The 20,922-nt window shown below is 43.3% G+C and overlaps 1 long non-coding RNA gene and 1 pseudogene across 2 annotated transcripts; one reads left to right on the top strand and one right to left on the bottom strand.

Moving 5' to 3' along the window:
• Positions 1-533: 533 nt before the first annotated feature.
• LOC146364137 (tonsoku-like protein) lies at positions 534-3,699 on the bottom strand (annotated as a pseudogene). Its single transcript, XR_014798874.1, has 9 exons — positions 3,597-3,699; positions 3,303-3,458; positions 2,607-2,687; positions 2,207-2,518; positions 1,849-2,020; positions 1,575-1,750; positions 1,417-1,490; positions 1,162-1,295; positions 534-730 (listed from the first exon to the last, which is right to left on the bottom strand). The product of XR_014798874.1 is annotated as a tonsoku-like protein (transcript).
• A 205-nt stretch (positions 3,700-3,904) lies between these two features.
• On the top strand, positions 3,905-9,703 carry LOC146364136 (uncharacterized). The gene is made up of 3 exons (XR_014798986.1): positions 3,905-4,129; positions 6,552-6,767; positions 7,137-9,703. It is a non-coding gene; the product is annotated as an uncharacterized LOC146364136 (long non-coding RNA).
• The last annotated feature ends 11,219 nt before the right edge of the window (positions 9,704-20,922 follow it).

Genomic DNA, 20,922 nt, shown 5'->3' with positions numbered 1-20,922 from the left:
ATCTGTGGCCGTGTACCATTCGTGGTGTTGGCTCCCTCTACTGGTACGCGCCTCATTCAAATGTCGCCACACATTTAAAATTGCAGGGTGTCTTTACACTGTCGTAGCTCCTAGATAGATTTCTTCAGAGACCTGAAAATCGCTGTGATTATTCACCATAGCCTGCTGAGTCTTACAGTGAAAGAACGATGTCAACGTATAGCATCGTCGGTTACTTTAATTGTGTTTGTTTTTTTAAATCAAATCCTACAAAACAGGACCATTGTGACACAAAACCTCTCACACACTAATACAAACTCTTTATACAGATACAGAGCTTTACATATATAAATAAGGCAGACAAAAATGCATAAAACACAAGCTATCAACAGACTGTTGGTGGACACCATGTCACTTTATTTTGTTTTTATCTTGTTTCTTTTTGGTGTAGCCTCATTAAACAAAATGTTTATAAAAATGACCACTTTTATTATGAATTATTATGAAATGAATAATTCATTATTAATTATTTATTATGAACACACCTGCCACCCTCAAGTAGAGGTGGCAGAGAGGAGGCACTTGGAGTTTCGGTCGAGAAAGTGTCCGTGTGACTGAGTCCTGTCCCAGCTCTGCTTCAAGGTCTGTCGGTCCAGCTTGTTGAGGGCCTGAGAGCAAAGACGGATATCCTGGACCAGCTCTGACAAACTGTCCAGGTCTTGACTCTCCCAGGGACCAGAGACCTGACAACCTGCAGGTTAAGCAACAAAGAAACATTTTATTTCATATCCATAATTTCCATTTCCCCCCCTATAAATATTTGACATCCAAATGTAGCCTATTAGCTAGCATTCAGCAATGTTTTCTGCTCCATAAAATGAAAAATTAATTTACAGCTAATCTTTTTTTTTTAATCTTTAAACCACACTTCTATATTGTAATGTCTGTGTGTGTACTCATCATGTAACACCTCTGTGCATACATACTAAATGTTCAAACTTAGAAATGCGTCAAAAGGAAACGGACTGATAGCAAGAAACAAACTGTTGCCAAGTACAACTTTGCACAGGTGATAAAAACATCAAAGAAATCCAAATTGTGAATTAGTGTGAAACGGTGAATCTAAGAATAGCTTTAGAAAAAAGAAGGAACTCCATGGAGTATCTCCAAGTTCAGACATACCTTCGAGGTTTAGAAGTGTCAGTGGTCGACGGGCCTCTCTGACAGACGCCAGGATGTTGTGAAGTCCCGCTGATGTAACAGACGGATTTCCTGACAGATTCAGACTCACCAGTGTGGGACACGACGAGAGGCACCTGTGAAATAATAATAAAAAGTCCAACATGCCAGTAAAGAGTGACAATTTAAACAAAGGCAAAGCCCTAATAACATGAGTAATAACTGAGTCGTAGAAATGACGCCCTCACACACACACACCTCGCCAAGGTAGCTACACTGCTGTCTGTCAGCCCATTTGCAGCCAGGCTGAGGTGGGTCAGAGAGCACTCGTCCTGCAAAAACACAACAGTCTTAACCTGATTGCACAATTATATCTTTCGACAATAAATGACATTGCATGATTTTTGCGTGCACACCTGTGACAGGACTTTGGCGAGGTGTTCCAGTGCCGGGTAATCAGCAGGCCCTCTGCAGACAGCTGACAGGTCCACGTGTGTGAGGCAGTGGAGGGGCGGAGTCTTCAACACCAGCTCAAAGCCGGTGGAGCCCAGGGGATTGAGGGACAGGCACACTGCTTTCAAATGGCCTGTGCCTGAACGTTCAGAAGATGTAAAGTTAGTTGCAGTTTTGCTTATGGGTGGGAGTCCAGTGAAGCTTAAGGCTTCAGTCAGCTGCTTGTTAGAGAGTCACCTGTGAGCGCGCTGGCTAGCAGCAGTCGATGCTGCTGAAGGAAACGAGCAGTGAGGCCGCAGGCCTGCAGAGACAGCTTGGCTAGCACAGGGCAGCAGGACAGCAGACAGGACAGAGACTCAGACACGCCGTCCCCCAGTGGGTTCATACTGAGGTCCGGCTCCTCCAGGCACTTTGAGTGGAAACGAGCAGAAAAAGCAAATGATCACGAGAGCCAATTCTCTCTGACAGATATCATTGATACGAATCAGGTTAGCTTGTTATTAAGATCTAAGGTAGTTATTAAGACCAGAGGTACTTAAATACAGGTTAGATGGTAAACCTGGAGCTGCCAGTATTGGCTAGCTGAGGCCCTTACCAGGAATGCAGGTGCACTCTGTCCCTTTAAAGCATTTACAGCCTTCTCCAGGCCGTCCCCTGTAATGCAGTTGGCAGAAATGTCCAGCAGCTGCAGACGAGACATGGTGAGCGTTGTGGCAATCAGCTCAGGGAGAAGGTCGTCAGACATACGGTTTCCAGAAATTCGCAGCTCGGTGAGGCTGGCCTGAAGTTTTAGGGCACGGAGGAGCGGGCCGAGGGAAGAGGCGGCCAAACCGAGACACTTGGAGTCCTGACACGGAGGAACCCCGGTCCTGAACCTCACATAGCCGGGAGACACGCTTGTTCTCATCTACAGGTAGAAAGAGATGGTACTTGATAACAGAATACAAAAATGCACATGTGTGCGTTTTATAATGCATTTCCTCTGTGTTGCTCACCCACTGCCAGACTTTGACAGGCCTTCTTGTATCGCTCAGGGAGAGGAGGGAGATCCCCACGAGCAAACTTCAGCCAGAACCCGCAACACAAACCCATCAGTTATCCTGCACTGGTGCGGGAAAGTGAAGCCAAGGATTCAATCCCAAAAACTGTGATTCCTTCAGTGTCTCCTGGAAGCTGGCTCCAAAAGCAAGTCAGCATCCAGTCTGGTAATAGAAATGGTTCTAATCTTTACAGTTTCTCAGATTGTAATTTCTCAGGCAGCTTGTTAACATAACCAGCCCTTCACCTTCTTACCAGAATCATACAGTCTAAAACCTGCACGCCTCATCTGGGTAAGAAAGATGAAGTCATTGTGGAAGGACCTAGAACCTCCATTCCTTCTATCAGTGATTTAAAAAAAAAGACCTCTGTGTCTATGAGAAAGTCTATTTTATGAATTTGGGTCATACTTTGCCTAAGAAAAGGAGTATGCTCACTGGCTGACATGCAAGCTGTTTCACAGTCATAGCCGTCCTCTTGTCACTGTGGGGTTTTTTGTTTTTTTTTAAAATCCAAGATAGCAGCGGTGACAACATTTGTCTTAAACACTCGTGAACAGACTTCATCAACCAATCATGGTAGTCTTCAGCATCTTTTAAATTGTCTGTGGTCCAAGTATGGTCACTTCTGGCTCTCCTCAGTGTCACCTCACCTCTTCATTTGTGTGCAGGACGGCCAGTAGCTGGTCCTGCGGGGAGAGCAGAGCGCCTTCTTTCTGCAGAGAGAGACGAGGCAGGAGGCCACATTTCTGGTAGTAACGCTGAGCTGCCTGCTCACACAGCCACGACACAGAGCAGGAGTTGGCCTCACTGGGATGCAGAGCAATGGGAGGTGATTAAACAGAAATTAAAAACAAAACAAAACAACAACAACAACAAAAAAACACTATACCAATCAGATTGGGATTTATTTTTATATACTGCTCAAACTTAAAACTTTTCACCGACCTTTGTGGAACTGGGATCAGGAAGACGTCTTCCTGAACCCGGACCCTCATTCTGATTGGTGGAGGAAGTGACGTGGGCATAGGAGCAACCAAAGTTTGAGTTGGAGGCTAGAGTAAACAAAATAAAACATTCAAGCACTGTTAAAACATCTGTATTTAATGTTGTCAACACTTTGTAGAAAGACAAAGCAGAGTCTGTACTAGAGAAATCAGGAGACCTGACGAGGGCAGTATTACGCCTTTGATACCTCCAGCCTACCGTAAATTCAGTAGAAGAAGAATAGCAGCAATGGCGCCATTGAGAGATCCCATCGCGATCCTGAGTTAAGTTTGAAGATGTTGGTTTGGCGGTATCGGTTGTTGTTGCAATAATGTCTTCAGTTCAGAATCTTAGAGAGTTTATCAAGGAGAGATAAACTTTTGCTGCAGAAGAAATCTTCTCAGAGTTTGAAAAAACGATCATCCGGTATGAGGAAGAGATCCGTCAGCTAAGACTGCTTGATATCAGACCCGGGATAAAGTCACACAATACAGGTGTGGAGGTGTGAGGGTTGCGGGATCATCGTGTGATTCACGTGGGCATGATCTAAATGCATTGAACTAGTAATACACCACAGTAAAGTGTACGCAGTTATATCTGTGCAGTGTTGAGAAGGTTACTTTTAAAATGTTTTCCACTAAAGATTACAGAATACATGGCCTAAATGGAGTTTGTAACTATTCCGTTAAGTTACTCGATGTGAATAACGTATTCTGAATACTTTGGTCCGGATTACTTTATTACTTTAATACTTGCTTTTTACAACTACATGAATGTACTATTGCTGTGTGAATTATTGCTATAACTGAAGGCTACTAGCCACCGAGCTAACATTGTTAGCTGGCTTTAGCTAAAGTTATTTCATAGACTACAGACTGTTAGACTTGTTTCATAGCATTAACATCCTGCTAGCTACAAACAATCATGTGCAGTTCTGAAAGCAATCTCAAGTAAATTTTTAAATCGTGATGTAAAATGAGTAACAGTAGGGTGGACATTAGGCAAGGCTGCAGTTTTTGCAGCGATCTCGTATAGAACACAATTTCTGTATCAGTAATAGGTTTTCTTTCTGTTTGCTTTCAGAATTGCACATGATTATTTGCAGGTAGCAGGTTGTAATACAGCCTTCAGCAATAGTAATGAGTCACACAGCAATAGTACATCGAAGATTCTGAAGTGGGACATAACCTAGATAGCTACATAAACTAATACAAGGTAGTTGTAGTAGGCTTACGTTAGGGCTGTACAATCAATAAAGATGAGGCAGAACCTGGTAGCTCCAAACAGAAGGACCAGTCAAAACAAATTGAGGATGTTATTCCTAAATGAGGGGCTCCCCCTGTTGCATGGACATGGTTTGGTTATGAAAAGTCTGACACGGATCAGAAAACTGTACTATGGAAATTATGCCCAGACCGGTTCCCACCACAGACTCAAACACGACAAACCTCTTCGACCACCTACGCATGAATCATGTGAAAGTTTGTGGAGAGAGTTTATAGATGAGAAGCAAAAAAGAGCCATCAGGTGCTCAAAATAAACCTTAGACTCAAACGTTAGAACAGGCTTTTCCCCCACGTGTAATAAATACTCAGAAAGAAAATGGCGGCCGTTACAACATATATCTAAAAATATATAGTGCATTGGTCAAAATACTCGACTCCAGGTACACGACACCCAGCTGAAAACACTTCATGAAAGTCGAGTTGCCCGACATTCACAGAATTTACAGAAAAAGCACTATTTTGTCATATATATCATTATCGGGACGAGAAACGTCTTATATTGGGATATGAGATTTTGGTCATGTCGCACAGCCCTAGCTAATGTTAGTCTTTAAAAAAAGAATGTACTTCCAGATGTTTCTTTCGGGTGGAGTCTTTATAGTTGAGAGCAGCTCGGTTGCTAGGTCCATTGTATAACTGACGCCACCAACATTACCAAGACACTTATACTAGAGCCTCTTGTTGCGTGTTTTGTTTGGGTTTCCGGTAATGCGTGAAATCAACAAAATTAGAGAGGGTATAGCCTAACATATGAAACAGGAAAAGACCATCGTGTAATCCATTTATTTAGAAGTAACTGTATTCTAATTATTACCAATTTATCGGTAACTGTAATGGAATACAGTTACTCATGTTTTGTATTTTAAATGCATAATGCCGGTACATGTATGCCGTTACTCCCTAACACTGCATCTATGTAAACATACTTACGGCCACTTTGTTAACTACACCCGTTCAACTACTCTTTAATCCAAAATGTAATCAGCCAATCAGATGGCAGCAGTCCATGCATTTCAGCATATAGCGATCAGTGACGGTGATTGAAATCACTTTGATCGTGGTGTGGGTGTTGGTGCCACATTGGCTGATCTGAGTATTTCAGAAACTGCTGATCTGTTTAAATTTCCAGCACAAACATCTGTATGATTTACAGAGAGTAGTCCAAAAAGAGAAAATATGCAGTTCCCTTAAAATGACATTGAGTTCTCTGTACTCGGGTCTCCAGAGTCACCAGCTCTCAACCCAACAGAGCATCTTTGGAATGTAGTGGACCATGAGATTTGCATCATATTTATTAGTAAAATGTTAAAAGATTAGCATTAACAGCATATCTTACCTGCCGTCGTAAAATACTTTAAGCTTTCATGATCATATTCAGATCATGCTGCTGTTCATTTGTTTGTTTATTCACAGTGTGTGATGATCACTGGCAGTCACATCTAAAAATCAGACCCCAGACAGCTGTAAGGTTATCAACATCATCCAGTGAACAAATGACTATCAGTGAATGTTTCTGTGGCAACATAAAACACAAACTAAATTCTCAATAGGTGACCGTTTTCATCCTTCTTGAGCTTTGTTATCATCACATTAGTCACTATTTTCTTGTGTCCTTTTGTTGAACACGAAGGTCTGGATGATCAGCAGTTCTGTGACCAGGAGAGGAGCTCCAGTCTCAACCAGGAGGACCCAGAGCCTCCACAGACTAAAGAGGAACAGGAGGAAATCTCCACCAATCAGGAAGGAGAGCAGCTTGCACTGAAGCAGGAGGATGAAGGGATTAATGTCTGGACCGGAGAACAGCTGGATTTGTTGTGGAAACCTGGATTACGGCTGACCAGATTTGGTATGTAAAAGTGTAATAAGCAGATTTCATAATATAGAAATGAATATGACTTATAACAAAATGTCACAAAGACACATGGCGTGCATTACTGCCTGGGATACTGCCTCACTGAAGACATGTTTTCTGTTTCAGATTTAAGTCATGTTAGCCCAGAATGTAGAAAAATGTTGAGACAATGAAAACTGTGGATTATTGGCCACAAGGACCAAGTTGGAGTAGTGAGCTGTACGCCTCATAAATGATGACTTTCTGCATGTAAACAGAATTCTTCTCTGTTCGCTGCATGAGAGAGAATATTTAAATATAGCTCACATATCTGAGAGACCTGCTCACAGTGTGACTTTTTTCTTGTGTGTTCTGTCCATCAAGACCTCCCACAGCAACATGATTGTAAGGAAAATGAGGATCTGGATGACCCGCAGGTCTGTAGCCAGGAAAGGAACTCCAGTCTGGACCAGCAGAACACAGATCCTCCACAGACTAAAGAGGAACAGGAGGAAATCTCCACCAATCAGGAAGGAGAGCAGCTTGCACTGAAGCAGGAAACCAAAGGCATCATCATCTGGACCGGGCAGGAGCTGGGCATCATGTGGAACCCTGAAGTAAAGTTGCACAGAATAGGTATGCAAAACTTTAATAGATAGATTCAGTTTTGTATTAAGAAATCTAACTCATGTTGGGTCCTAATCAGACCTCCAATATACTTTATAGAGGCACATGAAGAATTTAAAGACCAACTGCAATAAGGAAACTGACGTAATATTCTAAGAGCCAAAATGTCTAGCCCTCCCAGTGTTGCCCCTGTCAGGACTGTCTTATGTTGAAAATAATTGAATACAAGAGAGAGGAAGACACCCTACAATGAGTTGAAACGTCAGCTGGTTATTTATTCCTCCATATTCATATTTGTCATTCATATGGTCACTTTGTTTGTCCCTCCAAATTGCAGTCGTCACTCCTTCGCCTGTGCTGCGCCCCTGCACCTGCAGGCACACTTACAGTGAATATCAAATTTAATAACAGGAAATTAACTAGGCATGTACTTTTCTTTCTTTTTTTTGGCCACATTTTTCAAGTGACCTATATTTGACAACAGCATATAAAAAAACAAAACAAAAAAAGAACTTTAAATTATGTTTTTGGTGTGCCATCTCAATGTTTTCAGTAGCCCCCATATGGCCACCCATATGAAAAAATTCTGGAGCCGCCCCTGTACATTATGACTGAGTACATCCACTAAACCTTTTGTGGATAACATAATAATCCCCATTAGGACTGAACGATCAATTTAAAAATAAAATATATCGTTTTGAAACTAAGCTTTTAGCTACACTATGATAGGTGTGTCCTTGTGCCATGTGTTTCTGGGTCTTTCTTTCTTCTTCTGTCCCTTTTGGATTCCAGCACAAGGCCTGTGTAGTGATGTTATTGGTGGACTTCCTGATTGTGTGGCCAATCCAGCACCACTTTCTCTCAGAACTGTATTGCTATTGGTTTCTGGTTTGTACTTGTCCACAGTTTGTAATCCTCTCTGGCCACTGGATACGGAGGATTTGTTTTAAGCAGCTGCTGATGAATGTCTGCAACATAAAAAGCGCTGTCTTTGCTTCATGTTTACGAGCTATAGAGAAGTATAGGTGTGACCCTGATTTTAAAAATGCTCAGCTTGGTGGAATTTCTGACCTCTTGAGTTTCAAACATTTTTTAAAATGATGTTGTTTCTTTTTTCTTACTTTTTTTAACACTAAATTTACTAACCCAAGGTGTTATTCACCCCTACTGAGATTTTCAAAGGTCGTCAGCTCGATTCTCCTGCTTTTGTTGTGCAAACCACCCATTATCTTTGAGGCCTGGCACATTTGCATTTGTTTACTCAGAGTAGCTCAGATCCAAGGCAGGCCAAACCTCTGTGTTACAACCTTCAGAAATGCCTGCCGTATCTATACAAAATATCCCACACATTGACTGACCTGCAAATGTGTAAGACACATTCACAATATATGGAAACACAAGTCTGTTTTATTTATAAAAAATTGTGTGAAAACAGAATGAAAAGTTGCTAATACAATGACATGAGTGACATGTGTGATCTCCCCAGCTTTGCATGTTCTCTCCTTTGCCTGTTCATGTAAAAATAGCAAAACATAAAAAAGAAAACATAAAAAATTAATTCTGTCCCTCAGTTCCAGGTTGGTTCATCTCTTCATCTTTCTGCCTTTTGTCTTAGCTTACTCTCCCACACAGTCTGTCTGTCTGTGTCATAGTCTGTTTGCAGCATTCAGCAATGGAGTTCCTTGACTCTCACCACAGATCTTCCATTGTTCCATTGTGACTGTGTATGTGAGGGAGTGGCATTGCATTACTTCAGCACAGTGCTGTGCATAAAAGCAGACTGACCCAGGCGGGAGAATCATTTCTTCTTCGCATTTCTGACAACGCACATCAGGATGGCCTCTGTATCACTGCCTCACAGGAAGAACATCTGCGCGCAACAGGCTTTGGTCTTGCTTCAGGAAATGGATGAAGCAGACTCTGATGGAGGAGAGGTTTCATTTGTCCAGCAGGCCACTGATACCTCCTCAGAAGAATCTAAAAAGGAGACGGAACAAGAACCCAACATGCCTCCATGGAAGAGGCACCGTGGTACTGGGAAGCCCTGTCTGAGCCACACGGCAAAAGACGGCACTGTGTGGGTAGAGGAGGACATTGGAATGCCCAGTGCAGTAGCAAATCGCTCGTGCTTCACTGCACAAGCTGGACCCACAGAGTCTGCTAAGGTCTGTCATTGCCATAGTACGTATGATATTTATATAAAGCCATTTAGAGTGAGGTTCATGTAAATTTACCATTCTCTATTTGTTTATGTCTTGATGCATTCTCAATCATCCAGGAAAGTAAATCTCCAAAAGTTGATTCTGTTCATCTGGACGTAGCATTTTGTGGGAGAAACGTTTCGTCACTCATCCAAGTGACTTCTTCAATCTCAGCTGACTGCAGGTTTCCCCAAATCTTATAAACAGTAAATTTGCATAATGACTGAAACCAGCCCACTGAAGGAACACTGGACTGGGAGGTCAAGTGGAAAAGAGGGCTTTGCTATCCTACCCTGGAACACCACCAAGCCATTGGTTCAGATATGTGGATGACACCTGGGTGAAAATCAAATCCCAGGACGTACTACATTTCACAGATTACATTAACTCGGTGGACCGACACATCAAATTCACCAGGGAGGATATGAAAAGTGGCAGGTTAGCCTTCTTAGACTGCGAGATTTCCATCAGGAATGGGGGACATCTAAAAGCTGACGTGTACCGTAAACCTGCACATACGGATCAGTATCTAAGGTTTGACTCTCATCATCCACTGGAGCACAAACTGGGTGTCATCAGGACGCTACAACACAGAGCGAACACCATCCCCACTGACACAGCGGCCAGGGAGGCAGAAGAACAGCACATCAAGAAGGCCCTGAGTAAATGTGGTTATCCCAGCTGGACTTTTGTCAAAGCTGGAAAGGCATCTAAAGAAAGCTCCAGCCGATCCAGGAGAGAAGGACAACCGCTGCCCAAGCGAAAACCTGTAGTGATCCCATATGTGCCAGAAGTATGTGTGTCACCGGGTTTCTGTGGCTTTTAAACCCCAAAACACGCTGCGCCAAAAATTGGTCCACCCCAAGGATCGGGTCCCCCGACACAAACAGAGTAACATAGTGTACGCCGTTAAGTGCCAGGAGGATTGCCAGGATTTATACATCGGGGAAACCAAACAACCTCTGGCGAAGTGTATGGCACATCACAGAAAAGCTACCTCGTCAGGCCAGGACTCTGCAGTCTATTTACACCTACAGGCCAGTGGACACTCTTTCAATGATGAGGATGTACACATCTTGGACAGGGAGGAACGCTGGTTTGAGCGCGGAGTCATGGAGGCCATTTACATGAAAAGGGAAAGACCATCTCTGAATCGAGGAGGGGGCCTAAGGGTACATCTTTCGCCATCTTACAATACTGTGATTGCAGCCATTCCCCAACTCTCTGTGAATGGTACTCATGGCCATTGATCAGTGGTCTTTGATCAGTGGGTTTTGGTCAGTGGTTGTTGATCAATGGTCATGAGAATTTGCATAATTATGATTAAGGAACTGATCTCCCAGTCCATTGTTCCTTCAGTGGGCTGGTTTCAGTCATTATGCAAATTTACTGTTTATAAGATTTGGGGAAACCTGCAGTTAGCTGAGACTGAAGAAGTCACTTGGATGAGTGACGAAACGTTTCTCCCACAAAACACTACGTCCAGATGAACAGAATCAACTTTTGGAGAAAGCAACAAAACAACCTGAAGAGCTGGTTCAGAGCCGAAAGAGCCGGCTCTTTTTAGTGAGCCGAACCGAAAGAGCCGGTTCTCTAAAAAGAGCCGGAAATCCCATCACTATTTTATAGGGTTAATGATATGTTTTATGTAATAATTTATAAAATTAGGGTTGAAAAAATAGAAACAATAGAAGAGAAATGGCACGATAGACACTTTTCTATCGTCCACACGATATATATTGTCATATCGCCCAGCACTATAACATTGTATTTAATGTTTACCTCTAATGAAGAATACACATGACGAGCAAGTTGTTTCTCTGTCAAAACACCCGCTATTATCTAAACATCTGGTGTCTTCTTCTTGAGTTTTATTAAAGGTTGTCAAACAGCGAAATTGTAATTACCGGCAACATTCAGCATGAAGTGTGGACCAGAATATTGCTCAGGAAAGCCACTCCTTTCATGAGGAGATGGCAGATGTTTACACGAGATGCTCTTCCTGACAGTCCCCAAAGTCATGATCATAGTGATCTTCTGTTTGATATCTTAACTTATAAAGCAATACACTATGAATCCACTTGCCCTCAAAGAAAGTACACAAAAATCTAATTCTAGCAGATAACAGACTAACTTAAAGGATATTAAGTTAGTCTGTCTTAGAAAATGCAATATAGCCTGATATTGTTCATTTCTTGAGTTCTTTTACAGCATATCAATGAGATCCACTTTCACTCCTTTTACTGGGGCTTTGCATCAGTTGCCTTCTCCCAGCCTCATATTTCTGACAGTGTAATCAAACATGTTCTTTGGTTTTATCTTCTCCACGACTGTGTTTCCCTTCTTGGTGGGTTCTTATTATAAGTAATGTGCCAAAATGTTATTACCTGCATGGGCTCACAGTGGGTAGTTGTGGGTGGGACTGCGTGAGCAGGGCAAACCTATGCTTATCCCACACAGGGCAACAGAAGGTTTGACCTTTGGGGTCCCTATATGGGTCCGGACGGACAAAATTATTTTGGATTGGTCTTCTAAAACCTGTAGCTTTCCTGTATAACCATTGCTCCATCCTCCAATCCAGCAGATGGCGAGAGTGTGAATGTCAACTGCAAATGCAGCCGAGGAAAAAGTTAGCGTCATTTCCTGCTATACGAAAAGCAGCGGCAAAAAGTTGAAGCTCGGAGCTCTGAACCGGGCTAGACAGCTAAATGGAGATGACCTAGTCCTGATGTACCAGATGGCCCTGACAAGATTTATTAATCTGATCACGGAGCGCCAACACGGGAAAAAGAAGCAGTGGCTGAGAAACCTGGCTGAAAAAATAAACATCACGAAGTGGTTGGTGGACCTGAGACACGAAGCCACGCAGCGGAATCCTCTTTCTTTGAAATTGTGCCGAAAGAGATATAAGGTGGCCCTGCAGTGTCTTCAGCAGGAGTTCTGGTGCAGGCAGTTGGAAGGAGAGGATAAGGGAGGGGACCTCAAGCAACAGGAGGATAAGGTCATTCTTTATGCCTTCAGTCGTAGTCTGGCGGGACTCTGCTGCCTTGAAGAGAAAATGGAAAGCAAAGGAGATCCAGTCTTTCTTTCCAAGGCACCCATCTGCCCATGTGTGGGATTTGGTACGCGTCCTATGAGCAGAAATCTGTGCCATCAGAAACTGAATTTGAATAAGTTAAATTTGAATTTGAATTGCTCGGACTGAATCTGAATTGTAACTTGAATAAATGCTTTTAAAAACTGAATATGAATTAGCCTAATTTGAAATTCAATTTATTGGTTTGAAAATGATCATCACTAAATTGAAATTGAATTTTATAGTTTGAAAATGAATCCATTTGCTTTGAAACCGTATTTTATCCTTTAAAAATGTAGCTCTCGAATAATTGCAGATTCACTTCTCACCATTCAGTTTCAGTTCTACAATTCAATTTCAGTTCCAAAATTCTGTTTTTTGGGACTTACATCCGGTTCCGGTTCAAGAGTAATCAAGCGCAGTTTAATAGAACTACGTTTTACTAGTGGACCGAAAGTGTTACTGACGGGAATCTGCAGCGTCTTGAGCTGAATTAAGACTCCAGAAGTCATTCGTCATGTCGAATGACCAGCGGATAAACTCTCAGGTTGGTAATAAATGTATTACATGTATAAGAACAAGCGTTGTGTTAACAAATGATAGCCGTACGGTTACTCTTATGCTTATTGTAGCTGTTAGCTAAAAACGCTAATTTAGCGTACTTTGCCCTGAATTCAGCTTTGACAAACAAATATGATCGACTGTTTCTAGTAGAATTCCAAAGTTGTCATCTTGTACCCTCTCAGTGCTCTGTATGCTTGCAGAGACCCCTACAATACGGAGACATGCAAAACAGTGTCCAAAACTTTGTAGTTTAGCTTTATTTATGTCTTACACAGCATCCCAACTCTTTAGCTAAGTTAATAACTTTAGCTAAAGTGAATAGTTAGTGTAATTCATTAGTGCAGCATTACTGGATCACCTCTGTTTGAAGTGATATGTGACCATCACTGTGTTTAACTACCATAATAATTCTTAGGGTACTGAGTGCATGCTTAATTAGTTGTTTGTTTGTTTGTTTGTTTGTTTTTAACATACTGCTCCATTGCTATGTTTGACAGGCTGAAGTTGTCGGGTCACCTCCTAAATCAACCATCTTTTACAGGTGTTTTGTGCCAGAAATGGAGTGTCCAGTGAAGACTGAAGATACTGAATCTCTACGCATTGCCATTGATCCCTCTTGTGCCTTCATCTAGACAAGAGACATTAACTTAACCACTCTCACATGCTCTGTACCTACATCACCTTCCCTGACAGTCGTAGCTTGGCTCATCTGAGGGTGAAATTATAAGAATGTGTTATTTTGCAAAGTGCTCTCTAGGGTTCCTAAATACAATATGGCATTGAGGTCATTTCTTTTGAATTAATCCCTTCTTCTGAAATATAAGAACCTCTCCTGGTTTTAATGGCACTTTGGATTTCCTTACTTTCTGTTCCACTCCCAACCCCAAATAGATGCTGACAAGCTGACACAGTAACATGGAAGAGGGAAAGAAGTTGGAAAGGACTACTACAAATAAACCTAATGCCTAACAATGTAAAATAAGAACAATAATAATAATAATAATAATAAAGGTAAAAGATGAAGTAACAAGTTTTTAGTTTCTTGTTTATTCCAAATGATCATGCTGAACAGGCAGTCAGACATGCTGTAACTGTGGGGTAGAAAACTGCATGAACACCATACGGCAGGGGTCTCAAACTCCAGTCCTCGAGGGCCACTGTCCTGCAACTTTTCCATGTGTCCCTGTTGCAACACACCTAGTAGGTCATTAGGAAGACTATAGAATTTGACTGCATGCTGAGTTGGCAATTCAGCCATTTGATTCATGTTACAGCAGCTCATGAGTGAATGAAGATGTTGCCAAATACATACATTTACTTAAATTTACTTGAGTAGGGTTAGGGGTTGCCACCTCAGCATGCAGTCAAGTTCTATACTCTTGCTAATGACCTACTAATTGTATTCAGGTGTGTTGCACCAGGGACACATGGAAAACTTGCATGACACCGGCCCTTGAGGACTGGAGTTTGAGACACCTGTCATATGGAATATGACAGATGTGGCTGAACTTCATGAAGACTCTGAAGTTTTTCTTCTCTTCTGGCAGGACAGAAATGTGGCCTTGTCCTGTGAGCCACCGTAAGGGTGTACTTGGAGTGGAACTGGACTGTCACCGGCCTCAGGCTCTTCACCTTTTCAAAGACAAAGCTGTCATTTAGGCTACGTTCACACTGCAGGTTTTAATGCTCAATTCCGATTTTTTGATCAAATCCAATTTTTTTGTCTGCGCGTTCACACTACAAATAAAATGCGACAGCAAACGCGCTCTAGTGTGAACGCTCAAAGCGGCCCGCATGCGCAAAAGAAGATGTCACACACAACGCGCTCTGTTTAGACCCAGAGCAAACAGTATTGTTTGATGGCCCTTAATACAAAGACTTCGGACTTCATGTTTCCCAATTTTTGCTTTAAGTTATTTTGTTATTTACATAATAATGTTGATAACCTAATAATGATCCTTATTGCTGTTTTAGAGAGGAGCGGTGCTTCAAAAGATAGTTGCAGATTTCTGTCAGAATCTGCAGATTATGCAGTACAAATAAAGTGTTAACGTTTCTCCAACATTGTCTTCCCAGCAGTTTCACCGGATGGCCAGGAAGCGTTCGTGATGTCTTCTCGGGCGCTTCTCCGGCACTGATAATTGGCCTCTGTCTTGTGTCAGTGACGTAAAAGACGGATTTAATGCGACTTGACCATTCACACAGCAGTCGCTTTCTGAAACATCGGATATGTATTGGATTCAGTACCACATACGAAAGTGACCCAGATCGGATTTGAAAATATCAGATTTGTTCCGTTCACACTGTCATACCATGATCGGATATAGGTCGCATAGGGTCAAAAAAATCGGATTTGATGCGCTTTCGCCTGCAGTGTGAACGTAGCCTTAGATAAAATATTAGATATTGTTTACCTGTAAATGCACAAAGTAAATTTAGAAATGTAATTCTTGTCAAGAGTGAACAAGCACTGATAGTGTAATCTACAGCTGTGGCCAAATGTTTAGAGAATGAGAAGTGTTGTTTGTTTATTTACAAAGTTTGCTGTTTCAGTGATAGTTATAGTGGGAACTGAAAACGAATATGACTGCACATTTACGCCAACATCATCCTAGTGCAAAGACAAGTGGAAGCAGACAAAAACAACAAGCACGCATGCTACAAACTTTACCGGAGTCATTTAGACAGCCGTTAGCACATGATTCTCCTTATGGGGACCTGATATGTTTAATATGCTGCTGAGAATATAGCCCAGAAGAAGCGTATAGTATAGCTTTTATTTTGGAAAGAGCCATTTCTCTGTAATAAACTCTCACTCTCTCTCTCTCTCTCTCTCTCTCTCTCTCTCTCTATATATATATATATATATATATATATATATATATATATATATAAAAACACCCGGCACGCCCCTGTGGGCGGTTTATCCTTCAAGCTCGGGTCCTCTGCCAGAGGCCTGGGAGCTTGAGGGTCCTGCGCAGTATCTTAGCTGTTCCCAGGACTGCGCTCTTCTGGACAGAGATCTCCGATGTTGTTCCCGGGATCTGCTGGAGCCACTCGCCTAGCTTGGGAGTCACCGCACCTAGTGCTCCGATTACCACGGGGACCACCGTTACCTTCACCCTCCACATCCTCTTGAGCTCTTCTCTGAGCCCTTGGTATTTCTCCAGCTTGTCATGTTCCTTCTTCCTGATATTGCTGTCATTCGGAACTGCTACATCGATCACTACGGCCGTCTTCTTCTGTTTGTCTACCACCACTATGTCCGGTTGGTTAGCCACCACCATTTTGTCCGTCTGTATCTGGAAGTCCCACAGGATCTTAGCTCGGTCATTCTCCACCACCCTTGGGGGCATCTCCCATTTTGACCTCGGGACTTCCAGGTTATACTCGGCACAGATGTTCCTGTACACTATGCCGGCCAATTGGTTATGGCGTTCCATGTATGCCTTGCCTGCTAGCATCTTGCACCCTGCTGTTATGTGCTGGATTGTCTCTGGGGCATCTTTACACAGCCTGCACCTGGGGTCTTGCCTGGTGTGATAGACCCCAGCCTCTATGGATCTTGTACTCAGAGCTTGTTCTTGTGCTGCCATGATTAGTGCCTCTGTGCTGTCTTTCAGTCCAGCTTTGTCCAGCCACTGGTAGGATTTCTGGATATCAGCCACCTCCTCTATCTGCCGGTGGTACATACCGTGCAGGGGCCTGTCCTTCCATGATGGTTCCTCGTCTCCCTCCTCTTTCTTGGGTTTCTGCTGCCTGAGGTATTCACTGAGCACTCGGTCAGTTAGGGCCATCTTCCCAATGTATTCTTGGATGTTCGTTGTCTCATCCTGGACTGTGGTGCTGACACTCACTAGTCCCCGGCCCCTTCCTTCCGCTTAGCGTACAGCCTCAGGGTGCTGGACTTGGGGTGAAACCCTCAATGCATGGTAAGGAGCTTTCTTGTCTTTATGTCAGTGGCTTCTATCTCCTCCTTTGGCCAGCCTATTACCCCAGCAGGGTACCTGATCACGGGCAGGGCGTACGTGTTGATGGCCCGGATCTTGTTCTTACCGTTCAGCTGACTTCTCAGGACTTGCCTGACCCTCTGCAGGTACTTGGTGGTTGCAGCTTTTCTAGCGGCCTCCTCATGGTTCCCATTCGCCCTGCGGGATCCCCAGGTACTTGTAACTGTCCTCTATGTCTGCAATGTTGCCTTCTGGTAGTTCAATCCCCTCAGTTCTGACTACCTTCCCTCTCTTCGTTACCATCCGGCTACACTTCTCCAGTCCGAACGACATTCCAATGTCATTGCTGTATAGCCTGGTAGTGTGGATCAGTGAATCGATGTCTCGTTCACTCTTGGCATACAGCTTGATGTCATCCATGTACAGGAGGTGGCTGACAACTGCTCCGTTCCGTAGTCAGTATCCGTAGCCAGTCTTGTTAATGATCTCACTGAGGGGGTGATGCAGAATGCCATAACCAAGTGGCCTATGCAGAACAGCAGTGGCCTATGCAGAACAGCAGTGGGGACAGAGCATCTCCTTGGTAGATCCCGCACTTGATGGTGACTTGTGCTATGGGCTTGGAGTTGGCCTCTAGTGTTGTACGCCACATCCCCATTGAGTTCCTGATGAAGGCTCTTAGGGTCCCGTTGATCTTGTACAATTCTAGGCATTCCAGTATCCAGCTGTGGGGCATTGAGTCATAGACCTTCTTGTAATCAATCCAGGCAGTGCACAGGTTGTTCAGTCTGGTCTTGCAGTCTCGGCTGACTGTTCTGTCTACCAGTAGCTGGTGTTTTGCGCGTCTGGTATTCTTGCCAATTCCTTTCTGTGTCCCGCTCATGTATTGACCCATGTGCCTGTTCATCTTAGCCGATATGATGCCTGACAGGAGCTTCCATGTAGTACTGAGGCAGGTTATTGGTCGGTAGTTGGAGGGGACCGGTCCCTTCTTGGGGTCCTTGGGGATCAGGACTGTCCGACCTTCGGTTAGCCATTCCGGGTGTCCCTCGTTAACTAGCAGCTGGTTCATTTGTGCTGCTCGTGGAGTGCAGTCAGCTTCTTTAGCCAGTAGGCGTGAACCATGTCGGGCCCTGGTGCTGTCCTGGTGCTGTCCAACTCTTCATACTGGAGACCCTTTCTTGGATATCTGCCACTGTGATGATTACTGGACCCTGTTCAGGGAGGTCGCTATGGTCTGCCCTCAGATCCACTAGCCACTGAGCATTGCCGTTATGGGTTGCGTCCTTCTCCCAGTATTGCTCCGTCTCCAGCCTTGGTGGTGCTGTTCTCTTATTAATGTTCCCTTTCCACTGAGAGTACACCTTTGCTGGTTCTGTGGAGAACAGCTGGTTTATTCTCCTGCCTTCTATCTCTCTGGTGTATCTCCTCAAGCGGCTGGCCAAGGCTGTGAGTCTTTTCTTGGCAGTTTCCAAGGCCTCAGGTATGGACAGCTTGCTGTATTTCTTATGCACCTTCTTTGTCGCACCTTTCTGCAACTCCGTTAGTTTGCTAACCTCCCTCCGTGCTATTTTGATCTTGCCCTCTAGCCTCCTTCTCCATGGAGGGTACTGCCCCTTGTTGCTGTTCAACTTGTAGCCAAGCATCTCACTGATCACTGCTGCCGTATTGTAGATCAGCTTGTTAGTGTCGGTAATCGTGGTTGTAGGTATTGTCCGTAGTGCTGCATTAACATCATCTAGCAGACCTTCTGAGGGTACTTCACGTAATCTTGGTAACCGGCTATGGGGGATCCAGGTTTCAAGCTTGGCCATGATCCTATTTTTCAGGTCAGTTCCTCTCGCACTCAACGATCCTTCTCCTATCGCACTTGGGGCTATGTACCCAATCTCGGGTGGGTGTGATGATATCTCCCCCCTGACCTGCCGTCCTGGCTCCCCCTTGCCGAAGCATTTATGTTGTACCTCGTCAATCTCTAGCTGTGAGAGCAGTCCCTTCTTTCGAATGTTGGAACACTGAGCTACTAGTTGTTTCGCCGTCATTGTGGATGTTGGGTATCGAAGAATCCATACTTCCCTCATTCTATTCAGTAGCATTCCAACAACGCCCTGTTTTCGTCTCTTGCCCACCGATGCCTTCTTGTTCCAGTAGCCCACTTCTCGTCAGGGTGCCCTGGTTCAAAGACAAAATGTTTGTATAAATTTAACAAATTAAAAATTGTTTATTATTGTATTTCCAGTTGATTTTACTCAGTATTTTAGTCATCAAATAAACAAAGCTTTCTGCAAGTGTCTGACATTTAATAGACCAAACAATACATCTGAATCCAAAAAACTGATAATCTGATGAACCGACACTGAAAATATGCAGCTGTGGTCATAAACAACTAGCTAATGCTAGCTAGTAAATGCTAGTTGTTGAGGGGAAGTTGGTCGTGATACCTTCAACCCAAGTTTAAAATTGAGGTTGCACTGTTGTTCTGTTCACATTTTCAGAGATGAAATTGTGGAACAGCGGCATAATTGGCTTTCGTTTTCATCTAGTGTTAAGCTGTGGCTGGAAAAGTAAGCTAGCGCTGGCTAACAGATATGTTCAAACAAGACGATAAGTAGGACTATTTAATCTAAGAGAAGATGTACTGTTTTCATCACAAACGTTGAGTAATTCCTTTGTTATAGCAGTCGCAACACAACTTTTAAAAGAATAACGTAAACAAGGAGTAACCTGAAGTAGTGTTTTTCTTGTGACATTACCAATAAGTTTGATGTGTCACATGGCCCTCTTCCTATTGAAAAAACAAAAGTTGTATCCAAGATGGCCGACTTCTAAATGGCCACCACCTATCTTGAGGAGTTTGCCCCCTCACATATACTAATGTGCCACAAACAGGGCTTTAATATCAACAACCATTCCCATTTTATTACGGTGTATCCATATAAATGGCCCACCCTGTACATTCAGTCATTCACACAGACACTGGTGATGGCATGTAGCCACAGATGCCCTGGGGCGCACTAACAGAGGCGAGGCTGCCGGACACAGGCACCACCGGGCCCTCTGACCACCACCAGTAGGTGGTGGACACAACAAGGACACAACAACCTGGGCTCGAACCGGCAACCTTCCGATTACAAGACGAACTGCCAACTCTTGAGCCACAATCGCCCATATGACTGGTACAAGCCAGATTGTTTTATTTAGCAAAACTGATTAATAGTTAAATATTATTGTTGAGGGGCACAGACAGGACTCCGCACGCACACACATTTAAAAAAATTGCGTCAACAAAAGGGCACTTTGGGCACCTACCAGGAAAGGGACAGGTGTTCAAGCCCCCCCTTTGCATGTGTCAAAGTATATTTTAAATATTTATTCAATTTTTTTCCAAACCCCAGCAGCTTTCTGTTCTAAGTTTTGAGTCTCTACTAAAATAAAAATAAAAGCATTCTAAGTTCTTTGTTTTTATTCAATAAGCAGCAAAGCTATATACTATTTTTGTGAACTGTGACTTTCCCCTGTTAACCTTTGATCACCCCCTCACCTGTATGTCATCATCCACAGGTGTCTTATCAGTTTGCATTTGCCTTTCCTCACTGTTTTTAGTCACAAACTTAACCAGCCTAAACATTTGGACTGTTTTTGTTGTAACCTACAAAAATCCCTTTTGTATGCCCAGAATGCAATACCACCAAAAGGTAAGGTGTCTATCCTGTGCTGGCACTTTAAATTTAAGCCTGAGATCAAAAGCCCTG

This window comes from Perissodus microlepis, chromosome 20 (genome assembly GCF_051167445.1).
Source record: "Perissodus microlepis isolate ML-2025 ecotype Zambia chromosome 20, ASM5116744v1, whole genome shotgun sequence".
NCBI classification, from domain to species: Eukaryota; Metazoa; Chordata; class Actinopteri; order Cichliformes; family Cichlidae; genus Perissodus; species Perissodus microlepis.
Note: the sequence above shows the minus strand (reverse complement) of the source record. Positions and strands in the feature narration are given on the sequence as shown.